This window comes from Trichechus manatus, unplaced genomic scaffold (assembly GCF_000243295.1).
Source record: "Trichechus manatus latirostris isolate Lorelei unplaced genomic scaffold, TriManLat1.0 scaffold00021, whole genome shotgun sequence".
In the NCBI taxonomy this organism is placed as follows: domain Eukaryota; kingdom Metazoa; phylum Chordata; class Mammalia; order Sirenia; family Trichechidae; genus Trichechus; species Trichechus manatus.
Genome location: NW_004443957.1, coordinates 3,306,198 through 3,319,295, shown reverse-complemented (window position 1 = coordinate 3,319,295; position 13,098 = coordinate 3,306,198). Strand labels below are relative to the sequence as shown.

Here is a 13,098-nt window from a genome sequence, read left to right as displayed (position 1 = left end):
ACTTTTCACGAGTATCATTTTATGTCCCATAGTCCAGTCCAATCTTTGTCTGAAGAGTTGGCCTCGGGAATGGTTTTAGTTCTGGGTTGACAGAGAGTCCAGGAGCCTCAGTCAGACCATTAAGTCTGGTCTTTTTGCTAGAATTTGAGTTCTGCATCCCACCTTTCTCTTGTTCTATCAGGGACTCTCTGTTGTGTTCCCTGTCAGGGTGGTCATTGGTGGTAGCTGGGTACCATCTAGTTGTTCTGGTCTCAGGCTGATGCAGTCTCTGGCTTATGTACAGAGCAAAAGCTTTAAGCTGCTGGGAAAGGGACAGCATAGCCAGTCACCCGCAGGGTCATAGGCAAAAATACACTGGCACTGGGGGAAAGACAGAAGAAAAAACTCTATCCCTGGGGACAAGGCAGGAAGCTGTTTTTGGCCCTAAAATGCAACATCAACACCAAATGGAGGCTCCTACTGCAGAAACCCCTACCTGAGAGCATCTATAAGCACAAAGCAGAGTTTGACTACTACAGGGGGAGGGGCAGGAATACTGAGGAACTCAACCCTCAGGTCCAGGTTCCCAGGGCCTCTCTAAGACTGAAGCTTGGTCAGAGCAATAGACAACCCTTCCTACCTCCAACATGAGCCTTTCTGCTGTTGTTAGCTGCCATGTAGCCACTCTCCTACTCATGGAGGCCCTATGAACAACAACAAAATGAAATGCTGCCTGGTCCAATCCCGTCCCCATGATCAGTTGTGGATTGGACTGTTGTGATCCATGCAGTTTTCAATGGCTGATTTTTGGAAGTAGATTGCCAGGCCTTTTTCCCTAGTCTGTCTTAGTCTGGAAGCTCTGCTGAAACTCGCTCAGCATCATAGCAACATGCAAGCCTACACTGACAGACGGTGGTGGCTCTGCATGAGGTACACTGGCCAGGAGTCAAAACTAGGTCTTCCGTATGGAAGGCGAAAATTCTACCACTGAACTACCAAAAACAAAAAACCAAACCAGTTACCACCACCTGGCCTCTATTATTTCAGGTCTCATCCTCTGTGCTCTCAATAAGATTATTCTTGTAATGACCTCCCCTACCATCAGACTGGCTTGCAGAGGAGAGCAACCTCTGAACTTCTTAGTAATATTGATGTTTTGTGGCCATGTTTTATGGCCATGGTAAATGCCATATCCTCCAGACCTTCCTTTGGAACATAATCATCTGGTGAGTGTTCCATCCTTACCTAGTACACCACCTGAGCCTTTGTTTTTAAAATTTTTTTTAATTTTGAAATAATTTTGTATTTACAGAAAACTGACAACTGCAGTACAGAAATAACAACAACAAAAAAACCCGTTGCCATGGAGTTGATTCCGATTCATAGCAACCCTATAGGACAGAGTGGAAGTGAGCTCCTGTAAACCTTCACAGTTCCCTACTATTAACATCTTCCATGCTGTTGTTGTTAGCTGCCCTGGAGTTGGCTCTGACTCATGGCAACCTTATAACAGAATGAAATGTGGCCCGGTCTTGTGTCATCTTCATGATTGTTGGTATGCTGAAGTCCATTGTTGTAGCTATAACATCTTACATAATCATGGTATCTTTATAAAAATCAAGATATTAACATTGGTGCAAAACTATTAACTTTAGACTTTATTCATATTTCATCAGTTTTTCCACTACTGTCATTTTTCTGTACCAGGATTCATTTAAGGATACAACACTGCATTTATTTAACATGTAGACATGTCTACAGGGGACCTCGGGACACATCAGATTGTCCACTACAGGAGGCTCTTGCAGCAGTCCAGGTGAGAGATGATGAAGGGTGGTTTGGTAGGGATGAGGAGGATGGGATAAATTCAAGAACTATGTAGTGGATAAAACCCAGGAAGACTGATGATAGATTAGGTTAGAATGGCAAAGATAAATCATGACTTTCTAGCCTAAGCTGGCTTGGGGGATGGTAGTGTAATCAACTCATTCAACAAATACAGGAAGAGAAAAAGGTGTTTGCACAGGAAATGATGAGTTCAAATTTGGACAACTTGAATTTGATCAAAGCCCCTGAAGCTGTGAAAGATTGTTTCAATCTGATTTCTAGAATTTATTTTAGACTCTCTGATTAATTGGTCTGGAATAAAACCTATACTAGTGAATATTTTTAGTTAATATTGTTTTTCCAAATTTCTTCATTTTTTATGTATTAGACAGTCACCTAGTGATAACCTGATATTTCTTTTGTCTTAAAATATTTAGTTTTCTTTCTCCTGGCCTAAATGATATGTAGGATTATGAAATTTTATTTGTCTAACCTATTAATGCTGGGCATAGGAGTTGGACTCTTATTAGTAAGAGCTGTCTCTACTACAAGCAACAAAAATCCAAATCAAAATAACTTTAATCAAAAAGGGAATTTGCTGAAGCATGTAACTGACAGATCCAGGGATGGTTCTAACGTGTTGTTAATCGGCCCTTGAATCATAGCGACCCCATGTACTATGGAACAAAACACCACACAGTTTTGACTTAGTCACCACTGAATCTTAGAGATCAAATGGCTAACTCTCTCTCTCCTTTCCTCTCTCAGCTGTTTGACTTTGTCTTTTTATGTTGACCTCATTCTCACCTGCTGCAGGCAAGCTCTTTCCATGTGGCAGGAAAAATGATTATTGAATCCAAGCTCTATATTCCCCAAATACCCTGACCTCAAAAGCAAAAGCCCCTCTTTTCTTCTAGCAGTAGCAGTAAAATCCTGGGGAGGAGTTTGATTGGCCTGGCTTGGGTCATGTTCCCATCTTTGTGACATGTATCACTGTGGATAATGGAATGGTGCTCTGATGGTCATGTGCTCACTCTTGTGGGCAGGGAAGAACTAGGACAAGTTAAAAAAACAACAGACAAACAAACAAAAAAAAAAAACTTCATACTATAGACCAGCATTCCAAGATGATAAACTGTATGTCAGATGATGCCAAAAATTCATTAGAAGAAGGCTGGAGGGATCTTTGCACTATAAACATCTGCCACTGTGAATCTCCCCATGGAAGGCTGACTCCTCCTTGGAGCTGGGAGGAGGACAGGGCTGGAAGAAAATTGTGAAATGTTGCAATCAGAGATTAGTTTTTCTTTTTCTTATACAAACCTTTTTCAGAATGTCTTTATTAAAAATTATTCAAAGCTTCAACTTTTATTGTCTCTAGTTGGACAACATGAAATCAAATAAATCTCCCCATATTTGATTTGATATGGGCTTACTTGGTTTTGATCTTCTTTACATTACCCCGGAACTCCAAACGCTTCTGTACTGAAGTAGGTAGGTGTCATGGCCCTAATAAAAAAAATACAAGAGGTACAGTCACTGGGACCGTGTGCAGCACAAGAAGAGCAGTAGGAAGGACAGATGCCAGGAAGGGAACAGTCAAAGGAAAAGGAACCTAGGAAGGAACAAGAGACTAGCTAACTAGAAAGAGAAGGGGTTCTTAATCTGGGGCCCCATGGACTCCTTTGGGGCACATAAATGGGCTTCAAAGGATTAATGAATTCCCTGAAATTATATGCAAAATTTATGTATATTGGATAGCTTGCATCAGATTTCCACAGTGGTCTGTAACACTCTCATCCCTTCCAAAAGTAAAACAAAACAAAACAAAAGAAAAATAAATAAAACAAAAACCCCAAACAAAACAGAAAGACAAAGAAAAAAGAACCACTGAAAAGTCTGGTTTCAAGGGGTGAACTATCAAAGTACAGTGCAGCAGAGACATCCAGTAGGATGCTGACTGAAAAACGTTCACTAACTATGGCACTGAGGAGGTCACTTCTCTAAAGAGTCATTTACCCTTGCTCTGTCAATTTCCTTTCCACTTCTACTCACTCTAGTGTGGCTTCGGAGTCTACCACTTTACCAAAACTGCTCTCGTCGCAAACACTATCATTTATCTTGCAGTCTAATGAACAATTATCTGTTGTCATCTTACTTGACCTCACAGCAGCTATTTCCCCACAGTCTTCCAATTTTCCTCCAACTTCTCTGGTCTAAGCCACCATTTTCTTTTTTGCCCTAAGTGAGATGACTACAATAGTGCTTAATTGACCTCTAGGCTTATCCTCTTCCCTCTTAACCCTCCCTCTCCCCTGCCACCTAATCCTTGATAACTATAACACTGGAAAGATCTTTACTGTCAATCAGTATTTCCTAATGCAGGTCCTTCATATTTGCTATTCCCCAGGCCTGTAATGTTCTTCCTTCAGGTTTTATTTTTTATTGCTGCTTCCTTCTTATCTTGCATATGTCAGTTCAAATGCCCCTTCAAAATTATCATCCCCTTACCTTCCTATTTTAAGTCACTTATCCTCCCCTGCCCAGGCACCCTCTATAGTATCACCATCTATTCCCTTTATTGTACCTAACACAATCTGAAATTATCTTACTAATTTTATTTATGTATTATCTGTCTCACACCACTAGAATACAAATTTCTCCAACATTGGAAACCTGAATCTCTTTTTCACTGCTAGATCTCGAGTGCCTAAAGATAGTGCTTGGAGCAGAGCCAGCACTCACTAAATATTTACTTAATTCATGAATGATGAGGATCAAAATGGGTTACATTGCAAATATTTGATATGTTAAACTTGAGCTTTTTTCTACAATGTTTTAAATATGATTTTTACAATAGAGGAACAATTTATCAAACGCTATAGAGAAATCACAGAAAATGGGGACTGAGAAACCACCTTGGTGATTGGACGTAATTGATAAACTTTGAGAAGGTATTTGGAAGAACTGGAGGGAGGAGGAGAGTCCGAAGGCTAGGGTGAAAGGAATTAGAGGGAGATGAGGAATGAGAGACAGGGTGTACAGACTTCTTTTTAAGGAAATATTTAGCAGAGAGGGTACTTAAAGAAGATAACATGGTTGAGGCAGCAGAGCACAAGATCAATTTGAAGAGGTCTGAAGGCAGAAGACACATTCTTTCACTTCAGGAAAAACCGGGCCAGTATTGTCACAATTTAGTGGGGAGAAGAAAGACTGTTTTACAAAGGAAAGGATTCATGCCTTATATATCTGCAGTGTGGTCTGTATTTGATGGATGGCAGGGGTGGATTATCCAATAGGTAAGGTAAGCACAGTGCTTACCTTGCTTATCAGATCATCTGTAGTGAACAATTTCACGTTTTTTCCACCACATCAAAGCCTCTACTTCTAGGTATGGCTGGCATCTGTCTCTCTTCCAACCCCACAGCACCTTCCTACAGCATCAAAGCCTCTTTTCAAATTTACAATCCCTGATAGGGACAGATGACCCTTGTAAGCATGGGCTTACTTGTGCTTATTTACTAATCTGTAGTGAACTATTTCACATGGGTTTCACCATACGTGAAACTGTTCACTACAGATGATCTGCTAGGCAAGGTAAGCACTATGCTTACCTTGCCTATTGGAAAATCCACCCCTGGTGAATGGCAGTAATTTCCAAAAGCTGTGCCCATTCCCTGTCAAAAGATTAGTCAAAAACTTTCAAGTTAAAAAATCCACAGCTCTTCTCAGGTCACAGATGTGTCAATAAGCTGTCATTTTTTCGACCTTTCAGAAGCAGATTGCCAGGCCTGTCTTCTGAGACGTCTCTGGGTGGGTTTGAACTGCCAACCTGCAGGCTAGTAAAGCAGGCCCCCAGGGACCCAATAAACAAACAGGTTCAGAGAAAAGCAGGCTGTGTACAAAAGAGGTTTACATCAGGCCTGGGCAATGAAGCAGACCCCAGGGTCCTGTTTCCTTGAAAACTACAAAGTTAAAGTAAATGTGGAATGTTCCATCTGAAAACCTCTTATGTGAAGCTCTGGAAAAGTGTCAAAGTGACCCACATGGCTCAGATCCTCCAGGCAAGAATAGATTGTTCCATTCTTATGATCACTTCAAACAGCAAAACTTCTGAATGTTTATTTTAGAGAACAAGCTTTCTCAGCCCCATGTCCTTTCGTTAATTAATAAAAGCAGTTTTTACAGATTTACAATGGTTATCTCTAGGTGTTGAAATCCTGCTCACCTTTAATATCCAGCTTTATGAATGCTACCTCCTTGAAGTGTTATTCAATTTCCCCTAGGTCAGATTAAAGGCCTCTTTCATTTTCATCAATAATAACAATAATATAGGTATTACGTGCTTTAATCCTGTGTCATACCCATTGCTGAGCATTTATTTATGCATCATCTCATTTGATCCTTAGAACAAACCAATGAGATAGTTACTAATTTTTAACAGATGAGAAAACTAATGCTTAGAAATTAAAGTCTACAGCATTTGCTTTTTCTCCTCCTATTATTTCATTAACTTTCATTCTCCCTTATGTTTTGGCTAGTTAACATTTTTTCAGTTTTTGATGCAGTAAAATTCTATATTATGCTTCTGTGTGACCGCTACATGCTTCCTACATGGTAGTTTTTTTACTGCTTTATAATTTTTTTTGTCATTGTTGAAAATATACACAGCAGAACATATACCAATTTACCAGTTCCTACACGTACAATTCAGTGACATTGGTTACATTCTTTGAGTTGTGTAACCATTCTCACCCTCCTTTTTGGAGTTGTTCTCCCCCATTAACATAAACTCATTGCCCCGTCAATCTCCTATCTAATCTTCTGAGTTGCTTCTGTCAATTTGATCCCATATAGATAGATCTTAACACAGCATAATGCTCAAGTAGACATTCTTTACTAGCTAAGTTAAACTATTTTTTTGGTTTTAAGAAGACTTCAGGGAATATTTTTGCTTTAAGTTTATCTCAGAGCACTAGTTCTGGGAGTTTATCCAGCCTCCATGGCTCCAGAAAGTCTGGAGTCCATAAGAACTTGAAATTCTATTCTGCATTTTTCCCCTTTCGATTAAAGACTCTTCTATAGAATCTTTGATCAAAATGTTCAGTAATGGTAGCCGAGCACCATCCAGTTCTTCTAGTCTCACGGCAAGGGAGGCAGTTGTTATGGAGGCAATTAGCCACACTTTCCATTTCCTCCTCCTATTCCTGACTCTCCTTCTTTCTCTGTTGCTGCGGGCAATAGAGACCAATTGTTATGCATTATAATTGCCACTTGGAAGCTTTTAAAACCCCAGGCACTATGCAAGAAACTAGGAAGTAGAACAGAAGCACTAAACAACGTTATTAGGCCAATTAACTGGGTGTCCCATGAAACTATGACTCTAAACCTTCAAATCGAGGAACCAAATCCATGAGGTGTTTGGCTATACATAAAGAATCAGCTGCTATCCTTTTTTCTTCTTTTGGTTGTTGTCTGCATGGTAGACTCTTAATAAACATGGGACTCTATTATGGTCGATTCTTAATAAACATGGGATTGAATCTAATACAGCACTTGTAACTGGCTTCCGTGATACCAAGCAAACTGGCATTAACTGGGTTGGTCTATCATCCCAGATTTCTGGGGGATCCTTAGGCAGTAAAATGGCTTGCTTGGTTTGGTTGGTCAGACCAAGCCTCGGGCTACCAATAGTCACTGAAATTAACACCCAGGCAATAGCCGCCCATCGCTCACGCTCCGAAGGCGGGAATTCCTGTGTTCCTAAACAAGCACTTCCGGTCAAAGCCGGAAGCTTTGTTGCGGAACAGCGCTCGTGAGGGGCAGCTTCTCAGATCACTCGGCCTAGCCCGAGCAGGTGAGCTTGCGAGCATCTTAGAGCTGAGGGAGTCCCCTGTACCTGTCTGTCCCCTGGCCGGTGCGTCACCCTGCAGTGCACTTGGTCTTTTTTCTTTTCTAAAACTTCTCAGGTTGCCACAGTCGGGCGTTGCCTACTCCCTGCTGCTTTGCCGGCCGGAAGGGAGTACGCATGTGCCGGGCCGGGGTGTGGGCTGGGGGTCGGCGAGCAGGAGCCACTCTGCGCTTCATAAAAAAGCCCTACTTAGGAGAAGTCAAACCCATCCGTTTGTTTCTAAGCCGCACACGGAGGCTCGGCCTGTCTCTTTGAAAGAGGCTTTTAATATTTTTGCCAAAGGTGGAATTAGTAGAGGCGACCAACGACTTTACTTAGTGTCGTCTTAAATGAATATTCTATTTTCCCCAAATCAATTTTAATAATTTGCATTAACTAAATCATTTGTGATGAAGGCGCAGTAATGTTAAGTAGGTGGAGAACATTTAAAATAAAATTTTCAGATAGTGTTTACAACCAACTGGGCACTGTTCTAATGTTATGTGGGTGGATCCAAATGAGAGTGAGACATCCCTATACCCCCTCCCCCCAAAGAAACAGTGCAGTGGGGGAGACAGTCTTAACAAATGCCAAACTGTTAGCGAAATACAGAGCTTGTCGAGATTAAGATAGGGAAGCACTTCTCTCTTGTCTGACATTAATACAGCCGTGGTGGCTGTCTTTTGATATTTGTCTCATAACTTCATCTTTTCACTTTTAACCTTTCTGTATCCTCATAATTTATATGTGTCTGTTCTAAATAGTGTACATCTGAGGATTTTTCTTTTTTAATCCAAACTGATAATCTCTGCCGTTTGACTGGCAGATTGATTGTGTTTACATCCATTGTCGCTGCTGAGATAGTTGGTCAGGCCAAAACCTTTGGAGTAATTGTTGACTCATCTCTCTAACACTACATATGGACCCAAACTTCAAATGAGACTGTTTCTAGACTTGCAAAGACTTCTTATTGCCTTTGCTTGTCCAAGTGAACAGTCCTCTCTCCTGAGTCATCGTAGTAACTGCTTTTAACTAGTCTCTCTGCTTTTGTCCTTTTTCATCTTTCCGTCTGTTTGATACAGCATCCAGAGTGATCCTCCTGAAATATAAATCGTCATTTCCCTTTAAAAAATCTTCCAAGGGCTATCCATTTTCACTTACAGAGTAAAAGCCAGAATCTTTAGAGTGTCATCCAAGGTCCTATATGATCTGGCTCTGCTTCACCTCTGCTCTCATTGATTTCCTGTTTGCTCTACCAGATGACCTCCTCAAGCACATTCTAGCCTCAGGATATTTGCACCTGCTGTTCCTGGGAGAAGTAGCCCAGGTGGTGCAGTGATTAAAAGTGATCTACTGCTAACCTAAAGGTTGGTGGTTCAAAACCACCAGCAAACGGCTCAGCAGGAGAAAGATGTGGCAGTAGGCTTCCATAGAGATATATAGCCTTGGAAACCCTACGGGGTCACTGTCAGTCAGAATCGACTCCACGGCAGTTGTTTTTGGTTTGATTCCTGGAAGGCTCTTCCGCTGTAGCTTAATTCTTAACGTCCCCTGTCTTTTTCTGAATAGTAACTTCTCAGTGAGGCTTCTCTGACTATCGTTGTATCCTTAGATCCATTGCACTCAATGTTGTGCTTATTTGACGTGCTCTGTAGTTTATTCATTTATCTGGTTTATTATGTTTTCCTCCACTAGGACAGAAGCTGTCCCCAGTACCTAAAACAGTGTCTGGCATTTAGTAGGATTCTATAAGATAAAATTAAGGAGCCCTGGTGGCACAGTGGTTAAGAACTACGGTGAGCTACGGCTGCTAACCAAAAGGCTGACAGTTTGAATCCACCAGTTGCTCCTTGAAAACCCTGTGGGGACAGTTCTCCTCTGTCCTGTAGGGTCGCTATGAGTCAGAATGACTCAATGGCAATGAGTTTGGTTTTCTGTTTTTGGCTATAGTGTTGAATGAATTATTTTGGGTGTTTTCTAATATCTTAAACTTTCTGTGCTTTTTTTTTTTCCTTTTCCCCCTTAAAATTTTTTCTTAAAAGTTTTTGCCTTTTGATTCTTTTCCCCTTCTACTTGTTTGGAAGCTGTATTACTCTATGTCCTTTTATTTCTGTTGTTATAGTGGTTAACCTTTTAATTTTACAGTACATAACTAATTGACTCTAATCAATCTTTTTTGTTGTTGTTATTTCTAATCAGAATCTTAACCTTGCAGCACTATTACATATATTTTTACCTTTAAGCTGGTGATTTTAAAGAGGCTTCCTTGATTATCTCATTATTTCTATAACATGTGACTGTTCAACAATAAAACTAACAGTTGTTACTATTTTCTGGTGGTTTTGATTTTTTTCCTTTTTTGTTTAAGTCAATTCAACATACATTTTAATAGAATATCAAATATTTAGCACTTCAAGATTTACAGAAGTATATGACACTTTTTCTACCTCAGCATCTCGCTAGCAGTATGTGCAGGAAATACAGTTAGAAAACAATGTGAAAAGATAAATTCAGTGTAAAATGAATATTATCCAGAAAGTAGTTAGGGACTACCAGAAAGGGGACACACCACAGTTTGCCAGTTATAGGAGTAACTGGAATGACTCTTTGGAGGTGTGACTTTGAAAGACCACCAGTATTTGAATATGTTTAGAAAAGGGCACAAACTTACAGCTTCATCTGTTAAATTTTATTCTCTTTCACATAGTTTTGTCACAAAAATTATGGGTTTGATGTAAATTTAGGTCATTGGTTGTAGACAGAAGAAGTGCCTATAGCCTCTTCGGATCTGCCTAAAGCTTTTTGGAGGAGCTACTAAAAATGATGTGAGATAATTCAGTACTGTATTAACTACAACTTAGACACAGGCTTTGATGTTGGGCATGAGGTGAATAAAAGAACAACAGACAGGTTTGTTTAAAATTGGGTTAAATAGCAGGAAATTGGTTCTTTTTGAGTAGTAATTAAAAAGCAAAATGACATTTTTTTCCTTTAATGTTTAAAGATATTTCCCCATTTGTTCATGTATTTTCCCAACTGAACCTGCAAGTCGAAACCCTCATATTTCCCTATAGGTAGTCCTCGACTTAACCATATATCCTAATTAGGAGGAACCATACTTATGACCATCTTTTTTTTTTTTTTTGGTACATCTTATTGTTAGTAATATGTACTACATACCGTGTTGTAGCATGTAGTTCGCTGATGTTATTCTCAGATGTTCGCTCACAGATGTTCAAAAATTGGATTTATAAAGATACGTTCATAAAAGACAATAGTAATGAAAACTAAACAACAAAAAAAGAGGTATTCAACTTAACATCAGAACCGACTTGTAACGGAGTCTCCAGATCAGAACCCTGTCGTAAGTTGGGGACTACAGGTATCTGGAAAGCTCTTTCAGTGTATTTATAAGCTGCCCATTCCTAACAGCCTAACCAGGCCATAGTTTCCACATGAAGCCGTCTCTCTTCCCCTCCCCCCCTTTAACTCTTCCCCCTCCTCTTTTAACGAATGTGGAGAATCTCCGTCACTGAACTTGATGCTTGCATTCATAATTTTAGGTCTTAATTTTTTGCTATTCATTATCTCTCACAATTAGACCATAAGTTCCTTGTAAGAGCATGTGTTCTACTTACGTACTTTACCATGATAGAAAGGTGAAGATGTCTAAGGACTCAGAGCTTGTTAGTGGCTGAGTCAGGATTACTACCTGCCTGTTGCACCTGTTGCCGTCTAGTTGATTCCGACTCATAGCAACCCTGTAGGACAGAGTAGAACTGCTCTACAGGGTTTCCAAGAAGTGTCTGGTGGATTCTAACTGCTGACCTTTTGGTTAGTAGCCGAGCTCTTAACCACTTAGCCACTAGGGCTCCGGATTACTACCTAGAACTCCTCTAATTCTCACTTAAGTGTGTTTCCTATTGATCTTGATTTTTCTGTTTGATAGATATCATGAACAATCAGTGTATGAACATACTTCACATGTCATTCCAATTATTTTGATACAATTTTAGACAAACATCCGGGAAAGACTTAGGAAAATAACTTTAGATAGTAGAATCCATATTGAAAAATCTTTATTTTAGTATTAATGAAGTGCTAGTGTTTATAACTTTCTGTTGTGAATCAGACATCTTTTTAGATCTCTTGGCTAAAGAATATAGGAAATGAGGTAATTGATGCTGGAATCCATGCCTACTGTGAGCCATAGGCGTACTGTGATTAAACTTCTCATGTCAGCTACTGTTACTCTGAACTTGTAACATATTTTTTGGATTTATGGAATATTTTCCATTAAATACAGAGTATGTAATATTAATGGTTGACATTTGCTGACTGTTCACTATGTATTTACTCATTAACACCCACAACAGCTCTCTGAAGTAGGTGCTAATAGTACCTACATTTTACAGGTGAGGAATGTCCCATAGCTACCATGTAGTGATAGAGGTGGACTTTGTAGTGAGCAGACTGGCTGCACAACCTACTCTCTTATTCATTATGTTGTAAGGCTTCTCAGCATTTATCAACATAATGTCCACATAACACTAAATGGGGGCAAATATTACCTAAATGTTATGTATTTTTCAGGACTTTTACATTGCAGGAGAAAGAAACCCAGCTCAAACTGGTGTATACAAAAGGAAGAATTTAGTAGTTGATTTAAATATGAGTCAGAATGGACTCAGCAAAATGGGTTTGTTTTTTGAGTTAACTGGGATAATCAAGCGCTTTAGGCATAGCTCAATTTCTCTTTTTCTGCCTAAGCTCTCCTTTCCTTTGTCCTTATTTTCAGGCAAGATTTTTTTTCCCCACATAGTGGCAAAGGTGCCTCTCAGCTACTCCAGGTTTAAGTGGTCCTTTCATTTTAAGATCTCGGGAAGAGATTGGTGCTCTCTTGAACGGTCCAATTGCTATATACAAGGAAATGAACGTGATGATGGATCATCAGATTGGCTGTCCTCGGCCATGTGTCCACTCCTGTGGTAGGGAGTTATAGCCTCACCTGGCAGGGAAGGTGCACTTCTCAAAAGGGAGAGATTCTGGGCCGAAAAAAGCAACGAGAAATGTTATCCATTGTCTGATCCAGACATTTTAATCTGAAATGGGAGAGGGAGCAGTTGAAAATCAATGTGAGTAATCAAAAATACTGATACATTTATTGAACAAATACTGGGTGTGTATTATCTGCTCATGGGGTATATCGTGTACATGTGTAGTGTGAAGGCAGAAAATAGTTCACCATTTTATCAGTATAGCTGGAACTCTTGCTTTTTGTTCAGGGTGCCTTTCCTAAGTTAAGATTTTTCGAGTCTTAAAAAACAGCACAGTTACACTGTTAAATGAGAAACTCTTTTGTTCTGTAAGCCTTCATCTTAAGTGAGAATAACAGCACAATT

At 39.9% G+C, this 13,098-nt stretch overlaps 1 protein-coding gene across 6 annotated transcripts in view; it reads left to right on the top strand.

Annotated features, from left to right (window-relative positions):
* Positions 1–7,596: 7,596 nt before the first annotated feature.
* TBCE (tubulin folding cofactor E) overlaps positions 7,597–13,098 on the top strand; it is a 68,430-nt gene continuing 62,928 nt past the window's right edge. For 2 of the 6 annotated variants that reach the window (XM_023728002.1, XM_023728005.1), the window contains exon 1: positions 11,188–12,831. The gene's annotated coding sequence lies outside the window, so the exon portion shown is untranslated. Of the gene's footprint in view, positions 7,664–11,187; positions 12,832–13,098 lie in introns of those variants that run through there. The other 4 variants (XM_023728004.1, XM_004372801.2, XM_023728001.1 and 1 more) reach the window with 4 other exon arrangements.